Source organism: Zonotrichia albicollis, chromosome 13 (genome assembly GCF_047830755.1).
Source record: "Zonotrichia albicollis isolate bZonAlb1 chromosome 13, bZonAlb1.hap1, whole genome shotgun sequence".
Taxonomy (NCBI): domain Eukaryota; kingdom Metazoa; phylum Chordata; class Aves; order Passeriformes; family Passerellidae; genus Zonotrichia; species Zonotrichia albicollis.
The window spans coordinates 19,070,057-19,097,967 of NC_133831.1; the positions used below are offsets into that span (position 1 = coordinate 19,070,057).

A 27,911-nucleotide genomic window follows, 5' to 3' on the forward strand; every position below is an offset into this window, starting at 1 on the left:
GGTTTTATTTCTAAAATTGTTAATGGCAGAGCCATGAGAAAAAAATTACTTTTTCACTTTTTCACCTGTGGACAAGCCATGTTGCACCGTACAGGATTTCACTAAGTGTAACACTGACAAGCAATACACATTCAAAATAAATCTCAGGGCTCCAAAGCCATGGCCACACTGCACTGCCACTGCAATCCTCCCCAGGGACAGAGACCACCCGTCATGGAGCTCTGCTCCCTCCCCTGCCACTCTGGCCAGCAGCTGGAGCAAAGGGAAGGCTGCAGATGGAGCATCCCAGAGACTGCTCCGTGGTGCAGTGAGAGCTCTGATGGAGGAAGACCAGCAAAGGAAGATGGAGCACGGCTGTCCCACAGCAATGCTGCTGCCATCCCTGTCACTGCCCGGCCATTCCTACAGGAAACTGCCCTTGCCATGGGCTTCCCACCCCTCTCTGCCTGTAATGCAGTGCCTCCTGTACCACAGGTGAGGTGCAGGGCTCCCAGGCATGTTTGTGTTTTTACAGCAGTGCTGGTGTCTGAAACTCCAACCACTTAAGCCAGTAGCAATGTTCATAGTCTGCACCCGGGTATCTCTCCAAGGTGGAGTGTACAGACCAGCACCCCCCAAGCCACCAGGCAGGGGGGCCTACTCAGCTACTCAGCCTCTGTTCTTCCTCCCCACGTGATGCAGAGGAGTAGAGAGGCACAACATTCTTGGGGGAGAATTCCTTATACATTGTTCCAACATCAGCACTTCAGCCCCCCGAGAGAACTGTGACTAATCCCCAACCACTCAATAAACTTCATGCTAATGGATGGCAGGAAAAAACATACAATTTCTCAGAAAGGAAGATAATTACTGGGGGCATGTGAAATGCTAGAAATGCGGGAAGCAAACAGCTGAAGGAAAACCCATATAGGACATGTCAGGGTTTCACAACAAAAATGCTGTCAACGTGCCACGGTGTGTGTCAGGAGCCTCAGTGCTCTTCAGTCTGAAGTCACTGGGATTTTCCCTATGGCCAGGGGCTGCAATTTTTACCATCTAGATCTATCTTTGATGTTATTGAAACAGAGACATGAATTTGAAAAGGAAAGAAGTCATGTCATGAAGAGAACAGGAAAAAAAACCACTTTTCAGGGGGGAAGGGTCATGGCAATCTAAATGACTGAGTAAAAAACTACACTGCTCTCCATTTTTATAGAAGTGTCCCAAGTACAGTGCCCATGAGGAATCTCCTTTGAGCTATCCATTTATTTTTTAAAAGCTTTTCTGGAGAAAATAAGCACTCCTTATTTCCAGGAATAAAAACAAAACAAACCATCCTCAGACAGCTGGCAGGACAGGCAGGGCACAGCCCAGGCTCGCTCTGGGGCTGCCCCCTTTGTCTCCATGCCTGGCAGGTGTCTCTGAGGAGGGGAGCACACCAGCTGCTCTCAGCCATGACTGAAGCCAGGCACCTCAGGCATGAGTGGTGACAATCCCAGGGCTTTCTGGTGGGCACTTTGCTGTGCCCAGCACCGTTGGCAGTGCTGTGCCACCCCACTGCCTGTACAGAGCACGGGCCAGCCCAGCCCAGGCACCGGGCCCTGGATCACAGAGCAACACAATGGCAATTTCTAAAGGATTGCAAAGCCCACAACATCACAACATCACTTGTGCTGTTACTGACAGGAGCTAAGGCCCCCTGTACCACCCTATTCAGAGTCAGAGGAAGGATTTCTCATGGCAGTCCTTGTGTCACGAGTTGCCCAGTTGTCCCCTGGCCCATTCTCTGTGCCCAGCAGCTGCCAGCACGGGCAGGGAACAGCGTCTGAGCACAGCACCCAGCACAGTGCCTTCACTTACATGTGCTGAGTTGCAATAACTGGGGGACATTTGAAATGGTTTGATCTCACCATTTGGCTTCCTTTTGCTTTTCAAAGCAGAGAAAGTATTTATCAATAAAGATTTTTAAAAGAATTAATTATCACCATCATCAAGTCAAGCTCCCTGGTGCCTCGCTGTCCAGCACCTGCCTGAGTCGTCTCCCCTTTCAGTGAAGCATCTACCATATCTGCACCATCCTTGTGCTTTGCAGCTCTAAAGCACTATTAAAATCAATTCACTTGGTGTCAAAAGCTCTCTTTCTTCTTGTACCTACCATTACAGCTGTAGTATTCATCAGATTTTTACCACCAGGATTAATGTTATAAAATGTCACTTGCTACAGTAAAATTTATCAACATTATTATATACCATAGAAACTGCCACCACAGACAAATGCACTACATTAAAATTTTGTCTAGAGCTCCCTAGAGGAAACATTTGCTGCAATTTGTGTAACAGTTTATATATTTATGCTATTTAATGGTACAAAGCAATAATTATGACTTCATTCACTGATAAGCAACAGCATTATATAAATCAGATGCGGATTTAGAACATGCCAGCTTTGTCACTGGCCTACCACTTGTAAATTATGTTGCTGTTAAAAAAAAAAATCTAAGCAAATATGAGTTAGCAGCAGGAAGCTAATAATGTGCCTCCAGCTGTTCCAGTTAACCTGCAAATGTGGCCATCTGCACCTCAGGAGAAAAAGAAAAGGAGAGATAGAGGGAGGGAGGAAAAGGATAGAGGAGAGAAGCTCCCACCAACACCAGCACAAAGCCTAGGCTCTGAGCAGTAGGAATGACCTTGCTCCTCATGACCAGACAAGCACATATTTAAAATCAGAAAAGTTACCAAAGAATAAAGGACCTTTTCTCCCCTAGACCCAAAAAAAAAAAAAAAAAAAGAAAAAAAAAAAAGAGAAAAAAAGTCCTTTCCACTGCCTTTTTTCTAGAACAGGCTGTCTTTCACATCTGAGGTTATTATTTACTGCATTGCAGGTCTGTCCAATGAACAGGTTTTTCTTACAACTTCTGCCTTTCATTTCTACACTTTAACACCTCTTCACAGACCCATCTTGTATTATTTTTTTTAAATGGTGGTCATTGTAATAGATTTATTCCTGCTTCAGACAATTTAAAATGGATCTGCAGGGCACAAAGGCTGAACTATCAAACAAGACCAAAATTCTCAGATAGAAAGTCACAGATCTTGCAGTGCACAGCAGCTTCACTCCTGCCTTTGGGTTCACGGGGATGAGGTGTCCTTAGGACATGCGAGTAGTGTTTGCTCAAAGATTATTTTATAAGAGACTTCTGTGGAATCTGGGTCACAAGGAACTGACACAAAATATTCCCTTTGACATTCACCCACACAACTGAAGAGACAGTGGCTGAAAGTGCAGGTCCTATACATTGTTACACTTTGGTAATCTGACAGCAGTTTAATACTAACAATTTTCCAAGATCCGTGTTAGCAAGGGCTCTCCAATACACTTCTAGAAAAGGATGGTGAGGGGCTCAGAGGATTTTTTTTCTTTTTAAAGGTCTGACTCTGTAAAACAACAAGTTTAATTCCTGTGAAGGGCATGAGGTCAGAGGGGTCAGCACACCTTGCTGGAGCTGCATTGCTCCTCCTCACCCATGCTTTTACACAGCATCTTTGTACTGCCAATCCACCCCCAGCTCCCCAAAAAAGCCTTGTTCTGGCGCAGGTTATCGAAGCTGCCATTGACCTTGAGATGCTTAAATACACTCAGGATTATCATCACTCTTTAAGTGAAAAATCTCACCTTGCCTCTTCCAAAATCATGCAATTCCATTTGTTTTTGTGTTTTCGGTGCATGTCTGTTTGCACTACCCTAAGTGTCATAGTTTTGATAAAACTCTTGAAGCACTGAAAGTGCCCAATATTGAACCTTGTGGACCTTGATCTCAAGGGTGGCTAGCAGGAGCTCCTCAGAGCACATCACAATCACAGGGGATCTATATCTGAGCAATGTTGTATGGACTGCTATTATTAGATTTTCACCAAGGAAACATGATTTATCTTCATTCCGATTTTTGTAACTATAACTCATTCCAATGCTAGCTGCATTTACAGGGATTTATAATTCACTTGAAAGATTAACTCAGGCATACATAATTTCAAAGAAACAAAACCAATTTTTTTTTTAAAGTACTGAATTTACCTTAAACTGGTCTGGTGTGATAATGTTGGGGCACATATCTGTTAAAGCCATCTTTAATTTTTTTCTCTATTTAAGAGTTTTGTTGATTATGAGGTTTAACACTTTCAGGAGAAATACCTTACCCTGATGGAACATGCAATCGGTAACTGATCTTTTCCAAACGTTTGCACTACACTTTGGGGATGTTGGTGGATATGATAAAAACTGTGATTTGCAGTAGGTTCAAGAACCAATAACTGCATGCTGACTCAGTAAGTTACCAGCATTTACCCTCTGAATTGTGTTAACCAATGCAAAGTGCCAGCAGAGTGATGTATCTGGTCAGGGAAAGGCATGAGCCATCTCTCCAGAGGAAAATAAGCTTTCCAGTAAAGCTGTAACTTCATCTGGTCTTTCTAAAATTAATTTAATCTAGAAATTGCCACGTCTATGAGAGCAGCTGGGGTAATGCTCTATTTTTCAGTATCAGACTATTCGTAGCAAACAACATATACAAATTCTTCAAGTGCTGTTGAATATCCAAACATAGTGGGATATTCTGTGCACATAGAACAGTTCTGGTGTTTGACAGTTCCATTTAATAACACCAAAACCTCAGTTTAGTCCACTGATGTCTTCAGAGGCAGGTAGCAAGTAAAGCTGGTCAACATCTACACCAAAATGACCCCTGGTCATGTGCCCCTGGGGCCCCATCAGGACCGCCAGGTGATGTTGCACAGACTGTGCACATCCACATGTGTGGAGTTCCCAGGTGCTTCAGCCCACAAGGTCTGAATGCTCCTCTCTGATGGGAATCCATGTGTCAGCTTCCTGCCCCTACCTGTTCACTGCTCAAACCAGCACCAAAAAGCAGATCCTAGATGTATGCAAATGACCCATAATCCTCCTTTATAAAGAAACCCCTTCACATTGCCTTAATGAGCTAGGAGGGGTAGTGTCAGATGGATTCTCATGTGAGCATGAATAACAGAAGAGAGAAGCAGATGGAAAGGGGCACAAACAGCTTTTTCTAAACCCATTAATAAAAATATTGTTAAAACACTTTGCTCTAAAATATAAACCTAGATATTTGATTTGTTTAATTTTGTCAGAACATTTCTGTTCCCTTTTGGTGAAGGGTGATGGCAGCAGAGGACCCTGTGCCAGTGAGCAGCCCACATCCCTTGGAGAAGTTCACCAGCATGCAAGGCTCTCCCAGCCTCTCCTCAGCCACAGGATATTTCCCTGTTATTTCTCAACTCTCATTCCTGACACTCCACAGAGTTCCACATAGCACACTGAGAGGCCAGTGAACAACTAAAGTAAACTCTCCTACTTAGCACGAAAAACTGTGACTGGAAAAATTTAGCTCCCAAACAGACAATATGAGAAAGGTCAAAAGACATGGTCAAATGGAAGGCCTTCCAATAGCTCCATGGTGCCACAAACATTCACACAACACATTTACCCATGGAGGTGAATAAATCAAACTGTTTATCACACTCATAAAAAACAGTGCACATCTGCAAAACGTTTTTGGGACAACATAGTTAAGGGGAAAATGGCTACAAGCTCCTACAAATAATGCTGTGACATATCTATTCTCTCCTTATTGACCTGAACAATCTGATCCAGAATTGTTATGCAAGTGGCAGAAATGCAGAATGAATTTTTAATAGCCTTGTCTGTGAAAGAGAACAAAATTTCATAAAAGATGTTAAAGCAGTTTCCATAATGCTGGCTTATGTAGCTCTCCACAAAAATAGGCACTCTCAACTACAACAGTTAATTCTCAGGATTTACAACACATCATAACTCATTCCTGCTGTACAGAGGAATCCATCTCTCAAATGCAAGTGATCTTGCAATCACAGATGAACTCCAGTACTTAAGTACGATGGGATACGTTTCACAGTGTCAGCCCTAATTTTCAGCCTTGACTTTGATTTCCCCTGCCTTGGTGGGTTCCAGGCAGACCCTCGGTGTTACTCTAATGTAGCTTTTTTGTGGTTTTAATATGAATATTGTGTCAAGAAGCTGAGATATTAAGAATGACAATACATTATTATTGCAGCAGGGAAATCTCTAGAGTCCTAGAAGTAGGATTTTGAAAACCACAGTAAAAAATCAATAGCAATCCACAAGAATTCATAAAGGAAATGTGTCAGTCAGCACCTCTGAATACAAATCTTAAATTTTTGCCTAAGCAGACTGGACAAATACAAGTCATTTAAAAGGCAGAGGAGGGGAATGTGCCCCAGCTTTTCAGGCTGCAGGAGGGAGCCTGTTTCGCTTGGCTGCCCCAGGAGTGCCTGAGATGCCCTTGCCCTTCTCTGCCAGACCCCGAGGCCAGCCCAGCCCCAGCCTGCCTGAGCCAGCGTGTCCCTGGTGGTTGCACGGACAAGGAAGATGCTGCATCCCCGACACTGCCTGCACCCGGGCTCCTCCCTCAAAAGCAACCATCCAACAGGATGTAGGGGAAAAACAGCTCATCTGTACTCCCTGATAATTGTGATAATGAAAAGAAATGCCAAGAACTGTACATGCAAGCCTTTGATGAATTTACTGCCAGACATCTGCCTGCAAGGTAGCTGGTCTGTGAGCTACTTCCAGCAACAGGACTTAGTATTGCTTGCGTTGGATTTACATAATCAAAAATATCCACAAAATCAATCAATTAAACACTTCATTTGTATATAGCTAACTAAGTATTAATAAAGTGTTATCAAAGCTTCCTAGTGCTTCTCTCAGGAAGAAGGCTGCTTAACTAGCATGGAAAATAGAAGGTGTCAAATACAGAAATGTCCATAAGGCGAATGCAAACGGATGGCCTTTGCCATCTCAAATGTTGCCCAGGGACTGGGTACATCTGAACAGGGCTTATTCTCATAATTCAGATCACTTACCTACACTCTGACTTTGAAAGAAGTTTTTGAAAGAAAAAACAACCTGCAAGGTGCTAAAGATGAATGGTCTTGTTCTCTTCAAGAACAAGTAAGAGTTCGTAGCGGTGCTCAGAAGGAGAAAAAAATCTTTTTCTGGACCTCACTCTCCTGTACAATTTGCACAACAGAAAAGCTGGGTTTGATTCACAAAAGAGGTGAAGTTATAAGCAGAAGAAGCACACAAAGATTTGAGTCCAAATCCAGTAAAAGACGTTAAGATTTGGTTAGATGCTCTCAGTGCCTTCCTACAATCTCTGCAGCTCGTGTGCTTTCCCACTGCTACTTAAAAACACCTTAAAAAATGACTGCTACAGTTTTGGAGGGGAAAGGCCAGAGGACATAGCTCTGATGGTGGTCCACAGTTTTCAGTTCCTACTCAGGAGACTTCACAACAGTTTTTAAATGGAAGTACATAGTGTTCCCTGGCTGAGTGACACAGAAGCACTGCTTAATGGCCAAGGAGGATCTGCTGGCAATGGCACTGAGGACTTCCACAAAGCCCACAGGCTCCAACTTTAGCAGCTTTTCTAGTCAAGGCCATGGGAAATGCTGCTAAAAACTGCAGCAGTTGTTCAGGGCAACCATGAGATGTGGTTCACTATACATGCGCTATCTATTATGCATACTATTTATTAATTTATGTAGATTGGTAGACTGCATGACCAAAAACATGCTATCAGCAATGATGGGCATCCAAGCCTGCAGTAAAAGCTTGATCCAAAATTAGTTTCAGTCATTGAAAAATTTTTTTTTTACTGCTTATAGTGAATATTGGTTTAGGACCTGAAAACACTGAGAGGAGCTGCTTTTACTGCAGTAGTAATAGCAGAGATAGTTGAAATCTCCATTACAATGACTGTGTCACAGGTAAAGCAGGGAGACAAATACATGAAGGGAGCCCTATTGATACTTGATTTGATAGATCTTAATAGCAAAACTCTCTGAAGGATGATGTCACCATATTGCAAAATTATTTAAGCTTACATTCACCGTTCTGCTGCTTGTCCCAGCCCAAAGGAAAAGGATCAGATCTCCACAGCCAGGGCAGAAGCCTTTACTGTGCATAACTGGTACTGATGCACAAGGGCAAATGTTGTAAAAGCTTTTTATAACATTTTGTTTTCAAGCTTAAAAAGTGAAATAACACCCCCAATCCACTAACAGATAAAAACAAACCTGGTGGCACATAATGCTGCTTATCTGTGCTTTCCCCACACCTTGTAGCTGTTTATCCCCACAACAGCAGCACCCACTTTGACAATAAGGGTTTTTCTTTCTTTCATCAGAGCAAATTAGGAATAACCTCACCAAAGCCAATGCTACTACACGGATGAAAAAATTAATCAGCAGTGAACCCATACCCTGGGATTTTCTCAAAAATTTGACAGATCTGTTATACTGAATTCTCAATCTGCCCTAGTTACCAGATGTGAGTTGGAAGGGCATTAAAAGGACAATAGATGTGCTGATATTTCCTAACTAAAGTTACATTCTGACAAAAGTAACATTCCTAAGATATCTCAAAAGAAAAAAATTCTCTTGAATCTGAATTTGAATTTTTTTCTGAATTGCCTTTATTTCTTTCTTCTGTAGCTCCCACAGCTGAGTTCCCAAATGCAAGATGTTCATTGTCAATAAGCACTGTGCAAATACACACAAATAAAGGGAATCGGCAGAATGAGCTGCTTGCAATTACTGCCTTATCCACGAGAGAGCACAGTAACCTGAGCACATCCCCAGCCTTTAGTAAATGCCTCGTGTACGTACAGAGCACTGTATAACTCAAAAATTATAATTAAAATGTCTTAGCTCCTGTATTTATAGTAACATTTAAACTACTGTGCTTTCTTGAAGTCAGAGTCATTTACTTGAGAACAGCACACTTTACGGTGAACAGATCTTTGAAACTATACCATGGGGATATGGCACAGCCACATGTAACTCAATATATGTCAACAGCTGTAAAAATATTGGTAGGAGAAGGGAAGGAAAAGCCATGAGCACAGATCAAGTGCCCTGTCTCTCACATCTGACTGTTTTCAGATTCTCACTCACTCCTCTCCTCCCCGCCCCCCCCAAATAATTGGGCAATTTTAGTGCAAGCTGTCATAAAAGCCAAGGCTTCTTTGAGGTTGAATGATCAAAAAGGTTATAAATGAAAATGATTTCAATGTTGGAGGCCTAGTGAGTGACCAAGGCACTTTCTGTAGCAGAAGGGTTTGTTCTAATCTTACCAACTGCACGCTTTCGTCAGAGCATATTCCTAGGGAGTTCACAGCTCCCCAGGGCGAAGCTACAGTAAATTCTGACTAATCCCCTCTGCATACAAATGAGCCCCTGGTAAGAGAAACTGCAGGGTGAGGCAGCTTATACACAGCACTGATTCTTCAGGTCTGCACCTTCAGCAAAGCAAACAAAATGGCACTATATTTTTTTTCTTCAATGGGACAAGCTTTCTGAAAAATAAAGCCTTAAATCCTAAAATGCAGGACAAGCTGAGAAAAGAGGGAAGGTGCATAGAGCAAAAAGAATGTCCCTCCTCTCCTGTGCCCAGGCAGTGGGGTAAACAGACAGTATCACCCCTTTAAAAATTAATGAATTTAAACTTCTGCTTTATTAAGGGAGTGGTGGTTTTGGACTAAAATTACATGTGAAAGGAACATGGCACAAAATAAAATATTTACTAGCCTATTATAAAATAGCAGGATCAAACCCTGCACTTCCATTGGTTGGCATCACTGTATCGAAATACTATAGAGCACCAAGTCATTTATATTCATTCCCTGGCATTTCAAGGGATCTTTAAATGTTAAATTCTGCACCTATTGCTGCTTTAAAAGTATTAAGCATTTCTCACTGCAAGATGTGATTAATTTTTCCAGCTGCGCGTTATTTAATCACAGAGCATATATTTGGTATAATTATTAACTCTTGACAACATGGGATGCTCCTGTTTCACAAAATTCCTGGGAAGCAGCTGGGTGTACAGCAGTGAGAATGGCTCTGCTGTGGGCAGCACCTACCTGGCAGAGCTGAGGAACAGAAGAGGAAGAGGCTGCAGAGTCATCCTCTCTAGATGTGGGAGCACTCTGCTCTTCCAGGGGCACGGCCAGGGCTTTGGGCACTCAGCACCCTTTGGGATACAATGCAGAGTACTGCAATTCCCAATAAGAACCACATGGAGCTTTTCCCTCTGCAGACCTGCAGAATGGTGCCTCTGTTTTGGACTTGTACAGAGCCTGGGATGTTTACACTCTGCAGCCATTTAAATACAACGCAACAGAGATAACATCCGAATGCCTGGCGTATGCTTTTATATGATGCAATTTTCATGCATTTGCATGAGTTATGGGGTTAAGATGTACACAGATTCAATTTTATAGTCTTAAATTTGGTGGTTTTTGGAGATGATTGTGAAAGCTACAAAGACATTTGAATACTATACAATTCAACCTTAAAAGTTCTGGTTTAGATTCCTCCTTAACATTAAGCTTCTAAGCTAATAATTTTCTAATGATGTTCTCTGCTTAAAATTGATTCATTTGAACCTTGCAGCTTACCCTAAAACTTATTAACTAAAGTAAATGCTCTTATACAGTGTTGTGGTATTAAGAAATAATCTAATCAACCAAACCCAAAATGTTGGCTGAGGAAACACTGCTGAATAGCCAATCCAACAGAGCCTTAACATGCCACAGGGATGGATCTGCACCAAGCCTCCACTCTGCTTCACAGCCAGCACAGCCCTTGGAGAGCGTGTGAGCAGCAGGCACTGCAAACCCAGCACCTCATTCCAGCTGCACTCCCGGCTGCCCTGGAGGGGAGGATGGGAGGACTTGCAGATAAACCCCTCCTGAGCTCCAAGCTGGGCTTCTCATGTGTCCCACACACCTTCCCAGCCTCACCCCACCTTTGTTGTAGTGGGGGGTTGCCAGAAAGAAGTGTTGCTACAGATTAATAAAAAAAAAAAAAAAAAAAAAAACAAAAAACACCAACAACCAAACCACAAACAAAAACCCCATAAAACATTTTAAAGTAGCAGCACTCCCGTTTACTTGCCACAAGACAATATTGTGTGTTTTGCACTCTGCTTCAGCCATAAGGAATTGCAGTCTATAAAAGGCACCACTGCACTGAAGGGGGGACTCTGTACCACTCCATGGAAAAGAAGTCTCCCATCGCAATCAGGAAAGTGTGTTATAGGGATGACCTTCTGACACAAAGCACAAATCTATCAGTTTGCCACTTTTACATGCTTCTGGTATTTATCTCTTCTGCACTCCCAACTCGTCTTTTAATTAGACAAACTCTCATGAAAGTCAATAAGAGTTTTGTCTGACTGAGAACTGGGTTGGAGCATAATTGGATCACAATTCCAGGGGTGACAATGAATAAAATGCAGTTCTAGATAGGCACCAAAAGTGCAGAAGCTTTGTAGTTTTAAAATTAAAGTTTAAAATTAAGTATTCTGGGGGGAGGGCAGCAGAGGCTTCACCATCTCCCTCAGGACGAAATGCTCAGCTCTTCCATTTGCAAATCCAAAGGCACCACTGCAGATATCAAGGTGTGTCAGCACCCAGACACAGCAGCCCAAAAAGGATGAAGAATAATAGTTATTCAGTGGCATAACTGATGACACATACGTTCAACAGCAATTCTGACATACTGCTGAAATTCCCAGACAAATAAGCAGAGATCAGTTTCATACCACACCTACAAGACAGGAGCAGGCATAATGTTTTAAAGGACCAGCTAATACTAACAAATATGGTGTAAAAGAGGGTGTTTTTTTTTTTCTTTCTGTTTCTTAAGTAGACTAAGGACCAAATAATGAAACAGCCTAGAAGAAAACATCAAAGTGTGGAAGCTTTAGCCAAGAGAGTTCCACCACGAGGCTAAGAAACAAAGCTGCTGTGGAGCAGAACTGTATAGCAGCAAACACTACACACTAAAACTATCCTTTGCAAGAGTGTACATATTTAAAATCCTGACAAAATAAATAAGGCTTCCAAGTGACCCATATGGGGAGTTTTCCTTTAAAAAGGCAGGAGTAACTGAAAGCCAAGTTCTTGCTGCCGGATTCCTGGACACAGTTTCCAACTATTCCAATCAAGCAGCTCTGTGGTTGGGCTGGGATTTCAAACTTGCCACAGTATGAAGTCCAGTTTGGGCTATATTCCCTTCCCTCTCTCAGCTTGATGAAGGCTTCCCCGCAAAATCAAAAGGCTTACTGTCAAGTTTTCGATTGGTCTGGGCTTCATGCTATCATACGTGTGGTGATGGCAAGGAATATGAATGCGGCTCTGGCTCCACCATGGGGCCTTGAGGTTTCGTCCAATTCATCCAGGGACCTTATGAAAGTAGAGCGGGTCTCTTTTCATGTATATTCCGACTGCTGAAATTCCCCAGATGCACTGCAGTGTGCAAACGCGGTGTAAAAAAGAACAATAGCTTGAGAAAAACTGAGGCAAGTCTACTGAGTATGCTTAAGATAAACCAGCCAGGCTAATGCAAAAAAAAAACCTGACAGACACTCTTCTGCATTCATAGCTTAATGAAAATAAAACCTTTTAGAAGTGGAGAAAGCTTCTGCATTCTGGCAAATATAAAATTGCCATGTTAACTTATAAAAATTGATGCATGTCTCAAAAATGTAAATATGTAATATTCAGATCCTCATGTGCTCAGATGAGATTAGATAGCTAGAAATATTCCAAGCCTAATAAAATAAAATGAAAACTCCAACAAAATTTTCAAAAAACCTCCTTCCAAAATCTCAAACACATTAATTCTCTTTATACGCTGATTCATTCACCTACAACTGTCCATGCTAGGAAGTTAACAAAAAATTAAAATCTCCAAAGTGATGCAGATTGCAGGATATCAGTCCTAAATTGAGTGAGAAAAAGATCCTCAAAAATTCAACCTATTACTTAAGTAACAGCTGCTAAATTCTGAAAAATGAAAATTTTTGTTATGATTTGTTTGTTTGTTTGTTTGTTTTTGTAATTATTGCTCATAATACAATACTATTCTCTGTTCTTGAAGAGCAACAGAGTGGTAACAAGCTTCATTTCCACTAACTGTGGTATTCTATGGTTCAGACCTAAAACGCATTTTTGCTGCACTATATATAATTTAATTTTCTTACCATAAAACCTTGTAATATATGCATTTGTTGCAACTATGTTTACTAAGGACATTCATCAGACTGGTTTCAAAATCACAAATAAAAAACAATAGCATTTAGCACTTAATAATTTATATATTTAGCTTTTTACAAGTGCTTATTACATTTTTATGACAATGCTGGATTAGCTTAGTAACCTTGTTCTACAAACAGCAGGAAGTCCTGCCAGTCCTGTTTTTCAAGGGCTGGTAGAGGTGACTTACTTGACTCTACTAGAGGCCACATGCACATATGTGCCCTGCATTCACCAAGGAGAGGATACTGAGTTAACACTTATTCCACATAGACTCAGAAGTTCACATTTTTATTTGCTTGGTGATTCACAGCAATAGCAAAATGGAGAGCTTTCTCTTTGAGTTACTTCCCCTGTACTTAAGGGCTGATTACTGAATTTGCATTAGCTCTAGTCTGCACACAAGTAACAACCATCTTTTACTACTGTCAATATGAATAAATAATATGAAATAACAGGATTTGTGTGAACGTGTACACAGTCCCACAGAGGAATATCACCTCCAAAGTGCATATATTAAAAACCATCACATTACAATGGGTTCATGAGTCAAATTTCAGATCTAAGGTCCCAAAGAAAATTACCATTTCTGTTTTGAGTGTTCTGGGGAGATCACTGATGAGGTCCACCTGCACTCCTGGAGTGCATTGTTTACTGTTCACATTACAAACTGATCTCACTGGCCTTACTGTGCCTTTCAATTCACTACATACATACATTTATATCCAAATTATCCCAAATTTCTGTACAAAAAATAGGTTTACACATGTTAATATTAATGCTGGATGATGCTGAAAAATGTTGGGTAGTTTGGGATAAGCAAAGAAACAAGAACCAGCCACCTATAACATCAGCCTAATTAATGACTGACAGTTGCTTTTTAGCTGAAGAATGCAAGTTCTTTATTTTACAGTCCTTTCCCAAATGAGACTGTTACTTCAGTAACCAAGAAATTACCCAGAGTTGTCTTATTGCTTTCACTGGTATCATGATAAATCCTCATGGTATACTCTGCTTCCCACTCTGATCCTTTCCTTTCTGCCAAGCTGGAAATTCATTATGCACCATACATGAGAAAGCAAGCAAGAGGGCATACTTTCAAATTCATGTAATACATATCTGATAAGAACTGAAACACTGTATCTGAACTCCAACAAATTATTCATACTACACACTATATACAGACAAAAGTCAGTATTTTAAACAAATATTTTTGAATATTTTATTTTAAATGAAACAGAAGGAAATCTGGCTTCAGCACTTGCAGGCAATACTGTGAGACAGTCAGCTTATAAGTGAGGAGCAGGGACAGAGCAGTGGTAACTGTACAAGCAAATTAAATGAAAAATGGGTACAAAAGTCCTCCAAAGCCAAAGTAAGTCAATGTGATAATATAATTAATTCATGTTCATCACTCAGTTTTTCGTGAATCACCCTCTTGCATTAAAAATTGAGAAGCCACTTGGAAACTGGCCTGCATCAAGAACAAGCAGACTACTCCTGGTCATGGTAGTGGAGACCAAGAGGCACTGGTTCATTTGTGCTGCTGGGATGAGACTAAAAGTGCTTGTGCAGAGGAGTAACAGAGCTGGGTGTCAGGGTGAGCATCAACACGGTGTGGGGCGTGGGATCCACGGGGTAGAGGGTGGGCAGCTCAGGGATCACCTGTGCTCATGAGATTTCTTGAACTTGTCATGCTACTGGGGACCACCTCTCCTGTGGTAAAGTCACACTGGGAAATGGAGGAAAGGCCATAAAGATTTCTGTGCTTTAAATACTTCTCTGCTAACTGCAGATTTCAATGAGCACGCTCCCTCAGGAATCAGCCCTGCTTTGAGGTCAGTATCAGCAAAAAGCAATTGTGCGAGCTGGTCAGTCTCTCACTCAGACATGCAACAAGTTCAAGAATATTTGTATTCTGTTTATTTTTTCAGGGAGAGAGACAAGTACAGAAAAAAACAGGATTATTTTTACAGTGTCACTGAGTAACAGCCTTTGACTGGACATGCCCCTTCTTGATCCTTGAAAATTGCCTCCCTACCTTCCCAAGTGTCAGGCTGTTGAGGCTGAAACCTACTGCACAACTGAGCTCCTGCCTATATTTGATTAATAATCAGATGCCTTATTTTAAAATACAACTTTTCTTTAAGTTGCATCCTTTTCTTCAGTTTTCAGTTGGAAACTTGGCCTAAATGACAGCTGTGTAGGCCTCACCCCAGCTCGGCTCAGCAGGAGCTCTAATGTACTTCATTCTGGGGCTGGGAGCTGCTTTTAATCTATCAGCACGACTCCACAGCTGCTGTAAGCTAGCTGAAAATTGTCTGCATACACAGGGCTTAAAATTTTGTAACCCTTTTAGTGCAACTTCTATTTAGGCAGGAACTCAGAAAAGCAGACACCAAGGTCTCTGGAGAGTTAAAGGAAAGCTCAAGACAACAGGCTGTGGGGCTTGGAAGGACATGCCAGAAACCTCAGCACAGATTAGGAGTTTTTCCTGAGTTCACAAGTTCAAATACCAATTTCCAGTAACTGTTTGAATGGATTTAGCCTTGCTGTAAGTCTGACAATCAGACTACAAGCCAGGCAACTAAATATTTCTGCTTTATACTAGATGTCTTTAGCAATGAAAAACATCTCTGTGTATTGTTAATCACGATAGGTTTGTTGTTGGCTCTGCCTCTCCTTTACAGCTTTTAAGAAACTGGACAAGTATTTCATTCATTTCCAAGAAAGCATGCTGCAGAGCAATTACTACACATACACAAGACAAACTTCAAATACTCATAAAGTAAAATCCCACTTTGTAGAAGTGTTAAATCTGCTACTGCCACCAACAGAAACTCCACACAGTACAGTAACCCGGCATCATCTGTTCCACTGGGACTTGGAAAGGACGGATATGAAACTACTGCCAAATATTTACACTTACAATTCTTACAAAATATCCGGAGTCCCTGGAGGATTAAACATAATCTCACATGTCAACAACCACCAACAACAAAAACTTTAAATATGGCTGCAACGTGTTTTCACAAAACTTTACTGTGATCACTGTTAAACAGTCTCTTGTTTTTTCTGTTTTCTAGAAAAGCAGCAGCAAATCATGGCACTGCTGATGTGCCAGTGCTGGCTGTGAGTGGCTGTCTGGCACTTCTTCCATGCCTGCCCAGAAGCTCAGGCCCAGCAACTCCCCCTTTGAGGGGATGCTGCTGGCTGGCCCCACAATCATCTCAAGAAGGGCAGGCCCTGTGGTCAAGCACTGAAAGCTCACTGAACCTTTTAATCACCTTGGGCCCAAGATACAGCAGCAGCAAACAACCAGAAATTAAAACACACAAAGTAGAGCCCTGCAGAAAGTGATCCCAGAGAGCTCCAGCAGCCTCACAGGGGGGAACAGTCTCTTTCCTGCCTGCCCACAACCACGTTTCCTTTGAATACACAAGGGCTGAAAATGCTCCTTCTTTTCTGATACGCTGGAAGGGGCTCAGTATGGAAGGTTTCAAGTATTTGTACAGAGCACAAGCAGTTTCATAAGGCTGCAGCTCAACATGGCCCTCCTGCCAGACCCGAGCCAGCGCCGGCTCCCAGGGATGTGGCACTTACCCTCCCACAGAGCAAGCTGCACATACTTGTGGAACAGTTTTCAGAGATCTGAAGTAATTTAAGTTCTGAATAACTTTATGGAGACTTTCACTAGCACATGTCCTAATTGAAGAATATACCAAAGCTAATTTTTCATCTTTGAGCACTGGAGACATGTGATTAAACCAAAATAGTAAAAATCAGAAGATTTACTACTTACAAGATGGTCTTCCACCATCTTGTAATTACTGCTTTTCCTAAGAGAAGCCTACTGTTACGTATTTCAAACAGTTAAGAACAGAGCTGGAAAGCAGAAATTGGGAGTCTGAGGCATTATCTATTGCAGGATGCCCATAAGGAGATCTCCTTGTAGAGAAGAGGTGCCACAGCTCTGGACTGACAGCTATGTGGTCCTCATGGACAGTGTCACCTTCCCAGATTCTAGGGGCTCCCTTCCTTGAACCGACTGCCTTTTTTTGCATTTGCTAATACAAATACGAAAACATTCTTCTTTTCTTCCTCACCCGGTGTGTTAATTGCCCTTCTCCTCTGAGGTCACTTGGGTTTGCCTTTGTGCCAAATCCTTTTGTTCCTGTTGGTGGTCTATTTGGCCTGGCTGAACCTTTATACTTTAATTTATTATGTGATTTCATTGTGCAGTGCTTGCACTGGGCAACTGGCCCGTTACGAAGGTATTAAATTCTATACAGTTATGTGCACGTGTACACAAACACACACCTCTTTCCTGCAGTTCACTTCCTTCTGCAGCCATCTCCAATGGAGCAGGGTCCTGCACTGGGGAAGCTTTGCCTTAGTGCCTCTGCTTTAATGACCGTAATCCGCAAGGAGCAGTAAAGACAGCCAGCACAGTGCCCAGTCCCTCAGCTGCCAAATGTATGCCATGCTCCAGGAAAAGAAGCAAGGAAAGTAACATTACCTGAAATTCACCTCTGGTCTACACACTCAAAAAAAAAAATTACCTCTAAGTGCCCACTAGCTTTTGGAAACGACCAGGGAAAAAAAAAAAAACAACCAGCAAATAAAACCCTGAAATCAAAGGCCAATTCCAGAATCTCACATTCCTAGAAGAATTGATACAACAGCAGCTGTATCTCTTTCATTTGAGTAATTATCATATAATTAAGTGCATGAATTACAAGAGAGCCAAGGCATTAAATTAAAATATTTAATGCTTGTAAATCTGAAAATGATTACTGTGCTGATGTGCAGCTACCGAGCAGCGGAGCTAATGGCACCACGACAGCACCACCAGCCTCCCATTATTCTGCTGTAGCTTAAGGAAGGTATGAGAATTTTGGAAATCCTTTGCTGAGGAGGAAAATTGCCTTCGATTTTTTATACCTAGCAACTGAGCCTTAGGAATTCTGTGCCTAAGTACTGAAAGCAAAAGAGTAAAGGACAAAGAAATCTCTGAGCTAAAATGTAATGTTTTATCTCACAGATGCATAGGGAGAATTAAAAATGGAAACATCTTGTTGAGAACCTTACACAGAGCTGAACAGAGGAGCCATTCCCAGCATTTTCTTTACAGTGGGTCATTTTTCACTACCCAAATTTAGCTTCATCCAAACTCAATCAGCATTTTGCAGGATGTTATTTCAGTAATTCAAATAAAACAGATAACCAGAGATATCTACTCAAGGCATTTTCCTAAGTAGAAACTGACAGAAGAAGTCCTTGACACTACAAATTCTAGCTCCTGAGATTTGGGGGCAAACTGTTTGCACTTTCCAAAAAAAAGAAAAGGTGTTGTGTTAAAATTCTTTTCTGAAGTGCACAAAAGCCTATTCATGTTTCTCCAGCATGTCACTTCTGTTTGCCTAAATAAGCCAGGAGTGGACATTGCCTCAGCCCAAGAGAGATCCATAGGCGGCCCAGGAGCTGGGCTGGTGCCAAATCCCTGCAGGTCTCCAGGTGCTGAGACAATTTCAGGGACATTTCTAGGCTGGAGATGCCCTCCTGCATCCTTGCTGCAGGAGCAGCCCCAGGGGACAGCCAGGCCAGGCCCTGGGGCAGCTGTGCCTCCTGCCAGGGGCTGATGCCAGCCTCCACAGCAAGGGCACGGCCATGGCCTCCGTCCAGCCTCAGCTGGGGACACGCAGCACAACACTGCAGCTCTTTTATTTATACTGGCATTTTAGAAGGTGAAAAACAAACAATAAACCCAACATATATCTGGCTGGTATTTCACTGCAGAATCCTTTTGTGTCATAAGAACACACTTGCCATGAACTGCAACAAATGCAGTGCTCACAGTAGCCTGGAATGGAGAATTAATGGCTTCAGGCAGTCCAAGAGGTCATGGCTGAGGAAGGAGGCAGAAAATGTGGTTAGACCTTCTCTCTTCAAAGAGCACACCCACCCCCTGAGAACAAATGGCTAGGGCTGTGTGAGATAGAATGATAGATAGATAGATAGATAGATAGATAGATAGATAGATTAGATAGATAGATAGATAGATAGATAGATAGATAGATAGATAGATAGATAGATAGATAGAGATAGATAGATAGATAGATAGATAGATAGATAGATAGATATAGATAGATGGATGGATGCACATACAAATCAGCAAAAACCACCTATAAAGACATAAATGCTGTCCATAAGTATATGGGCACTATAAAGAGGACAAGTCATCTAATTTAAATGAGTTGCCATCAGCTATTACACGGGCAACAAAGGATGGCACCCCCTTCTGAACAAGAGGTTATAATCATCATCCCCCAGAATGAAAAAGAGTGTAGGCATTTGTTATCTGAGTGACTGCTTCAAAGAGGGTCCAGCACTTCTGACCAGGGCTCTTCCTGAAAGCCCTAAAGTCACCAATAACTGGGCACTTAGCAGCCCTAGTAAGCTATAGCATTTAATTAACAAGGAGAAAGGTGATTCCTAACTTAGGTACCAAATGAATGGCTTTTAATTACACCATCTGGAAAAAGGAAAAGGTACTTTCAAAGTGTTGCCTAAAGGACATTTAATATTCTCTTTAAGCAGAAAGTGGTGTAGAAATAGATCTAATGAGAACATTCCATTTCTTTTCTTGACAATATTCACCTCCTGCCCCAGTGCTATGGCTATCCTAGAGGGTTTTTTCCCCAAAAAACTCTTCATATTTTTTCGGGGCTCATCTTTCACCTATGTCTTCCATAAGCTGGAATGACAGCAACAGAAATCAGTGAGAGGACCAGAGTCCCTGCCTAGGTGTTGTAAAAAACAGCACAGAAGAGTCTGGCCCATGTGTGTGAAGATGTCTCTTTACAAGGTTGTTAGAAGGTCACATTGTGGCCTTGGTTCTGGGAAAAGGATGCATCTCCTCTCAATTGTCAAGTGATGCTCCCTGTTACAAAGGTTGAACAGTAGAAATTAATACCATTACAGATACTTCAGGTACATAGATAGGCTAATAACTCATGTAGTAATCTCTAAAGCATCTGACTTTCATGTGCCAAATACTTTATCATCACAAGGTGGTAATAAGAAATAGCCACAAGGGAAGAGTAACCTTTTCCTGGTGGTAAGGAAGCCAGGATTTCAGAGTTACTATGTAATTAATTTGCTTTTCAGGAATCAAAACACCCTAAAGCTAAAACAAGTTCAACAGACTTGTAATAACATACTATTGTAGTGTTAAGCCCTCTTATTCCTCAACAAAAATCTATCCTTTCACTTCGTCTCAACTGTGAAATCCTTGACCCATGCTGTAACCATCTCATGCCTTAAATACAGCATTTTCCTTTGCCTTGGTCTCCTGGCATCTTGGTTTTCCATCCCATGGTGGGGTCAAGCTGCTCACACTAAGACAATCTCACTGTCTAGCTCTAAGTCCAAGATTCTTTCCGTGGTAATCATTCCTGGATTTCTTTTGGTTCACACATCTCAAGTTTGGATTCTCCTAAACATCACAGCTGTAAACAATTTCTTCTAAGCACACCTTGGCCCCAGTTGTGCTGCTGGTACTGGATTCCTGCTTGACTTCATTAGGACTGCCACCAATCTTTAGCAAAAATAACCTCAACTAACTGGAGGAAATAAAACCTGTATGAAATCAGGGTAGGACACACCAGGGTGGGTCACCTGCCCCAACAGATATCACTTGTTCAAAGCCCCCCATCACCCTCTGCAAACCCCTACAAACTGTGCACAGCACCTTCACACCCAGTGTTCCAGGCTGTCTGCTTGGCACAGAGCACAGGATGTTTACAATGCTGTGTGAAAATATCAAACACAGAAATGTTCAATGTACTTCAAACTACATATTCTGATTAGAGAACATTTTTTGCAGTAGATCACTCACAGGTAGAGCAGAAACTGTCAGTTAATTTTCAGCATGGACCTCCCAGGAAGGTGAGGTAATACCTGTCTATTCTGGCAAAACTTCAAAGGGCTGTTTATTTTATTTTGTTGTATTTTCTAAAAGAAGAAAAATTAATGTCATTTGGATGTTAATAAAGATCAACACTGAAAGTAGCTATAATTATATATAAACCAGCTGATAATCAAAAGCTGAGCTGAAAAGCAATAATTTAGATACATAGCTGGCGTAATTTATAACATTTTAAAAGTTGGCCTGGTTCCATGATATATGAATTGAGAAGAAGTACAGATGTTACTGAAGACACTTCTGTAATCATGGAAAGCAGGAGATGGCTGAAAAGTTGCAAGTTCAACAATTTTTGATACTGGGGCAGGAGCCATACTTGGGTTTAATTTCCCTTTTCATCAAAAGGCTAACTTCCCCCATTTTACATTCAGTTTATGTGGTCTATTTTATAAAATCACACATATTGTTTTCTGATTCTGTATTCAGTGAGCATGTCCAGGCAGGGAGTCAACAAGGGACCACAACTGACATTGCATTGCGGGTAGAGGAGCAATTGTGGAAAGGTTACCACTGACACACAGAGACAAGAGGTGAATTTACTACTTGTCCTGATGGACAGCCTTAATTTGGGCAATTATATCCTGCTCAATGTGGATAAACTCTGCAAATCATCCTAATTTTAACGCAGAAGAGGAGATTGGGGTGGCATGGATAAACTCTGTACGCATACTGCACAATGCATGTTTTGTCTGTAGCAGTATACACAAAATAAAATGCAAACTCTATGTTTGCAAAATAGTTCACATCACCTGCCACAGTGAAATTAGTTGTAGGTTTATTATTGCATAATTAGTGAGCACCTAAAGTACTAAAGCAAACTCTGGGTAATTCCCAGGGACCAGACCCTGCTGGGGTCCAGACCCAGTTTGTTTGTTTGGACAGATGTACCTATGGTCTGAGCACAATCATAGCCTGATCCCACTTCCAAAAACAACCAAAATTTTGCCATTAATTTTGAAGAACCCATTCAAGTAAGCCATGTCCCCTTTGGTGCTGGTGCACAACTTGGCATGTGCAAGGGGCCCCTGCGTAACCTGGGTGCTGCTGCCCACCTGCCCTGTGACATGGGGACACTCCGCACCATCAGCGTCAGTGCTGCTGCCTGCAGCCCTTCTCCCTCAGACACAAGTTTTGTGCCCAGCCAAGATCCATCCCTTCACCAAAGCAAACCAACTCCAGACATCCTGGCAGACCCATCCTCGCCCTGCCCCCTAGAGCTGCCCCGGCAGAGCAGGGGAGCAGCTCCTCCTGCCTTCGCACCTTCCCGCGGGAAGCTGAGCCTGCTGTGTGCTGGAGGTGGCCATCACAGCTCTCCCAAGTGCCAAGGAACTCCCAGGGCTCCTCTCCTCCCTTCTCCTCTCCTCTCCCCCTGCCTGCCCCCCGCGCCGCCGTGCGCTCGGCTGCTGCGCCAGCTCGTGCCCCCAACGCCCTCACAACAGCTGTGGGCTTAATTATCAAAATAACATTTTAATAGTCTCATAACTGAGCTCCCTTCCAAACATGCCAGCAGAGAGGCTGCAAGGATTCTTTTAACATCTTCAGCTAAACTTACTAATAAGCTGCATTTAAGTGATTAGGCTGTCCTAATGCGTGCCATTTACCGCTGGAGCCATCCCTCCCACCTCAAATTGCCATTTGCCGTCTCTCATTTCCTAAGTGACTCTATTATCTGCCCAAGGATCGAGGTGGTCAGCGCTCCCACACACCAGACCTCTGAGGAAAGCAGAATACCGGGAAATTATTGTGAAGGTAGCATTCCTGCCTCTCATTATCTTCTTTTCTCCTTTTTCAAGGGACTAATATATTGGTACCCAATCAGCACTCCCAGGGAAGTGAATGTGCTAAGTGTACTTACGCAAATTATTTAAGACCACTAGGGGCTTACTTGCTTTTAACACTTAAAAAAAAAAAGAAAAAAAAAAGATTTTCTATGACAAGCATTAGTTTCCTTTTTACTGCCTTCAAAACTGAACCATTTCTTGCTTTGTAAAATAATTCTAAAGGGACTCCAAACTAGTATTTAGCTGCCAAGTTAACTTTTCTGTACAAACTCCATGGTACAAGGTGAACACACATTGAAATAGTGTTGTGATTTCTCCTCAGCAAATTCGCCATTTATTCAGCAAACTTTTCTTTCCATTTACTGCTTTTAACATTTCTTTTTATACAATTGTTACCAGAGTCGGGCAGGTATTTATTCTTTATAAAATTTTTAATGATAATTATTAGGAAAGGGATGAGTTCCTCCATGTTTCCCTCCCTCCTCAGATTTCTCTGAACTGCTGCCTTTTAAAACAATGCAAATAACATATACATTCATCTTTGTCTACTATCTCTCACACTGAGGTTTTTCACAAGTCTGAAGCAGGTGTGGCATGGCACTTATTTCTATGAATATAAGGATCTGCTATGGAAAAGAAAAACTTTATAAAATGTCTTTGTAGCTATCCAAAGTCCTAGCTGCACCAAGATATTTCAGTTGATTTTAATGGGATCAGAATTTTATCCCCTCTCACAACAACAGGAAAAAGAAATTTTCCTCTTGGAAATATTATTGGAAAAATAAATGATTTCCATATATTTAAATAGATTTCTAAAGAGTTCAATACTTTGTATACTAGCTTAGAAAAACAACGTGTATTGTCAGCTGAGGGGCTTGCAGTGGCACAGGAATACTTCTGCTCATGCCCATTCTGTAAGAGGGTCAGTCTGTTCTGCCCAGAGAACATTTATTACTGGCCAAGATGTGACACCTCACTGTAACTCTGTTATTTTTACTCGATTTTACAGCAGAGTTAAGAAAGGCATTGGGTTGTTGCATGAATTATCCACGGTCACCCAGCCTGTAGATGTGCAGGCTGCCCCCTCCCCGTTAGCCAAGTGAGCCATTTGTTGGGTAGTCAGATTCACTTGGGTTGGTCTGGAAAAATCTGCTCGCCCGTGTTCCGTCTGCTGTGCAGCGAGCCGAGCCCGCTGTCCACCCAGCAGATGGAGGAGAGGAGGCGTCCGCAGATGGAGCCTCTGTACCCTGCCCTTGCTCAACTCACCCGGGAGATGACCCACTAAGAGAGCCAAATATCTCTAATTTGTCTTTAGCACTATTTCTTGTTGGCCTTCCTTATGCTTTAGTAGAGAGCACAAGCAATCGAAGTGCAGTAAAAAAAAATAAATTAAACCGTATTGAACAGCATTACTCTGGCCACAGGCCGTGAAGTCACGAACACAGGTCCAAAGGAAGCACTTCCTGCAAGGCTGCAGTGGTCAGAAGACCACAGGCTGTGTGCACCCAAAGGTGTGGACCCATAGGTGTGGCTGCCAGTAATCTGCTGCATAGTGCTAAGATTAAAACTATGCCACAATCAAATTATTTATTCTAATACAGAGAAATTGACTGTAGACCTTTTTCTTCTACATGTATTACAGCCTAACAGTATCTTTAGAAATCCCAAGATGATCAGCAAATCCAGGGAGATTTAAACTATATTTTTGTATTAAAATAGTCAAGGATGTAGGTGATACATTGTGGCCCCATGTAATTTAACTGGGATAGATTTAAAGGTAAAGAGTTCTTTGCAGCCTCTTGCAGAGCGGGGCAGATTCCCATCCCAATTACAGGGAGATAAACGCAGACTAAGAATGCTGACTTCAGAATGTTGGAGTTACTCCAGATTTACACTGGGTGTAACAGATTCAAACACAAGTTATTGTGCTCATGTCTCATTCTCTCTAAAATGAAATAGTTATCAATGCCTTACAAATACGTTGAAAAGCTGGCACATGGTTCTCCTACTTCAAATCTTCTCCAAATCTTCTAATTAAAAAGAATGAGAACAACTTTAAAAAGGACATTCTTCTTCCTTTCTTCATCACAATATCATCTTCAAAACCAGAATATTAAGGAAATAGAAACCAAGGTTTTTAAGGTTTTTACAGTCTGTGCTCCAGGGGGAAACAGGCACTCAGCTACGACTGAAATTGCTTCACAACGTGTGCTTCTGGGCCTGTGGTATCCTCACTCCACAGATGAGCAGAAAATATAGTTTGTTTCTTTTTTTTTCCCCCTGGTTTGGCATCTGTGGCTCACTTAATGCTCCTGGATCCTGCAATGTTCTCAGGGAGAGACAAAGAGCACTGGCTGAATATTTTACTGGGGAAAAAAAGTACTCCTGTCTTCTGTAAGTGTGCTTCATGCATCCTTAAAATGACCCCTTACAGAGATCATGTGAAGGAAAATGAAACCACAGCTTTTTGTTTAAAATAAAGACAGAATCTTTAGGGTCAATCACTTCCCTTCAAAGAGCCAAGATCACTGCTTCATTTCAAAACTCATCAAAACAAACCACCTATCATTAAAATATTAACTTTGTTCTAAAAATACTATAGAAGGTACATTCTCCTGCCCACCTGCTGGCAGGATGGATGCCCAGGGCCAGTGTGCACATGGGCCTTTTCCACCTCCATCCTCCTCCCCCTCCTCATCCTCCCACCAGCCTGGAGCACAATGCACTCTCCAGCCCTGTGCCATTCAGAACTGCTCAGAGATGCAAACCATGGGCACCCCTAATTCCTCTTCCACACCTCTACTTAAGAAAGGCAGTGCAATTGCTTGGTCTGGAGTTGAACCCCTGAAATAAAAGCTGCACAAGACATGCTGCTGGTACACGGTGAGCAGCTGGGACTGTGTGCAGGTAATTTGGACTTTGTGGCCCAAATGCCGCCAGGTTATTCAGCAGCCAGCTGACCACCTGCAATTCAGTTTTGCTGTGGGCAGACAGCAGTGCAGGGGCTGAAAACAGCAAGGCCAAAAGGCCTGGGCACACACTGTGATCCTTCCAAGCCCCCAAGCACTAAAACAATCTGAAACCCAAAGGCAGTCTTCTCACCAAGATGATACTTGAGTGTCCAGGTTCACATCTGTTCACTGAGTAACCAGCTTGTGATATGTTATGGTCGTACAGGCAGAACTCCTACAGACTTCAGTGCTCTTTGTCCAAAGTAGAAATGTACTTAACTACATTAGTTGCCAATGAATTTATGTATCAGCTCTTATACGTATTTGCATTTCTGGTAAGCAATACACTGTCTCGCCCATGAAGTTCTTATTTTTAGCTCACCTCTAAATGCATGGAGGAAGTCAGTCAAGTAAAAGATTTTGCAAAAACACCAGCTGGCCAGTGATACAGCTAACATGAAGAAATGGAAAGCTGGTGATGAACCTTCTGTGGTGGATGTTGAAACAATGGTCCAATTTTGGTGCAGTTTTCACCTCAGGAAGAAGGGACATGGGTTTGGATCTTGCACAAGGATAATACAGATTAGACGGCAATGCTGCAATCAGTCCACTGACCCTGTGCAGCCCTGCACTGAGCACCACCCCCACATCACCCCCCAGCACTGTGGGCTCCCACTCTGCTCCTGGCTTTACAGACCTAAGCAGGGGTATATGTGCTGCTGCCTAAGCAGGTTACTGACAGGCACACTGCTGGACACACCCTGGCCCTGAACAAAGCCAGTCTCCTCCACAACTTTATTCATAAGTGCATCTGGCATCGGGCAGAAGGGGCAGAATGGCCAAATTTTGTCCTTGAGCCAACCCCAACCATGTCCTCTGGAATGTGTTAGAAGGGAGAGAAGTTTTAAACTTCCATAAAGCATAATAAAATATTGTTTAGGTTGATGTGATGCAGCAGACAGCTCATACAGAAAGCATACACTGGTCTCCTGTTGTTGAGAGCAGGGAATACACTGCCTGTGACTGGAATATGGTTCATTATTTGAACTATACCAAGGCTCTAGGAAGTCCTTGCTGATTCCAACTCAGGCAATGAAGAAATGTCCTGAGAGTTCAGGAGCTGAGAAGATTTATACTATATCCATGATATTTATATTAATAAATGATTCATGTTATTGCAAGGACCACTGCTCAAAATACTTTGCCTTCAGAATTGTGGACAAACAAACAAAAAAATTCTGTTTCCCAAGATCCACTGATGTGGGTTTACACGGTACTCTAATGTAATCACAAGAACATTAAACAGTATGAAAGTCTTCTCTCTTTTCCATGGCTGATTAAGCAGTTGGGAACAGAGAATTTACTGTGAAAAAAGCAAACAATTATATGCTATCTGAGGTAAACATTACCTTAGTAATGGAAGCTGAGCTTTAGAACCTTATTGTCAGTAGGGATTAGCATTATAATACTTAAAATGACATTTATAACACTTACTGAAATTACAAGAATGAAGTCTGTGGAGACACAGAAATGAAATCAGCTCAATGTGTTTTTATAAGAATACTGAAATCTAAGTCCCTTAGAGGAAAGATATAGACATTAACAGTTTTTGCAGGCTTCCATTAGCTGTTCAAATTTGAATACTGTTTCTTAGGTGAGCTCTAATCTTCTTTGAATCCTCCCAACACATTTTATCTGTAAAAAATTGTAGTTAAAAATTTAGTTTGATGGAATGATATTTAAGTGCTTTTCCTCATCTACTCCCTGAAAGAGCCCCTGAGAGTCTTACTGTAATTTGTTCAAACGAAATAATATTTTCGTTTCCTGGGTTCTCTTTGTTGTCTTGTGTGATGAAAAGTAACATTTCTTTTCTTTAGATCCTATTAAATGTGGCTTTCTGAATGCCAGCCACTCAATCGAAATAGAATCTGGCACACTTGCACCCAGCTTAAAAAATGCGAACTGCCACATAGAGTTTTTGATCTAAATGTGACATGTCACCAGGAGAAGGCTT

At 41.9% G+C, this 27,911-nt stretch overlaps 1 protein-coding gene across 7 annotated transcripts in view; it reads right to left on the minus strand.

The window, feature by feature from the left end:
- The window catches only part of ZNF423 (zinc finger protein 423), a 281,345-nt gene that overhangs the window by 36,688 nt on the left and 216,746 nt on the right, over nt 1-27,911 (minus strand). The window lies entirely within an intron of this gene.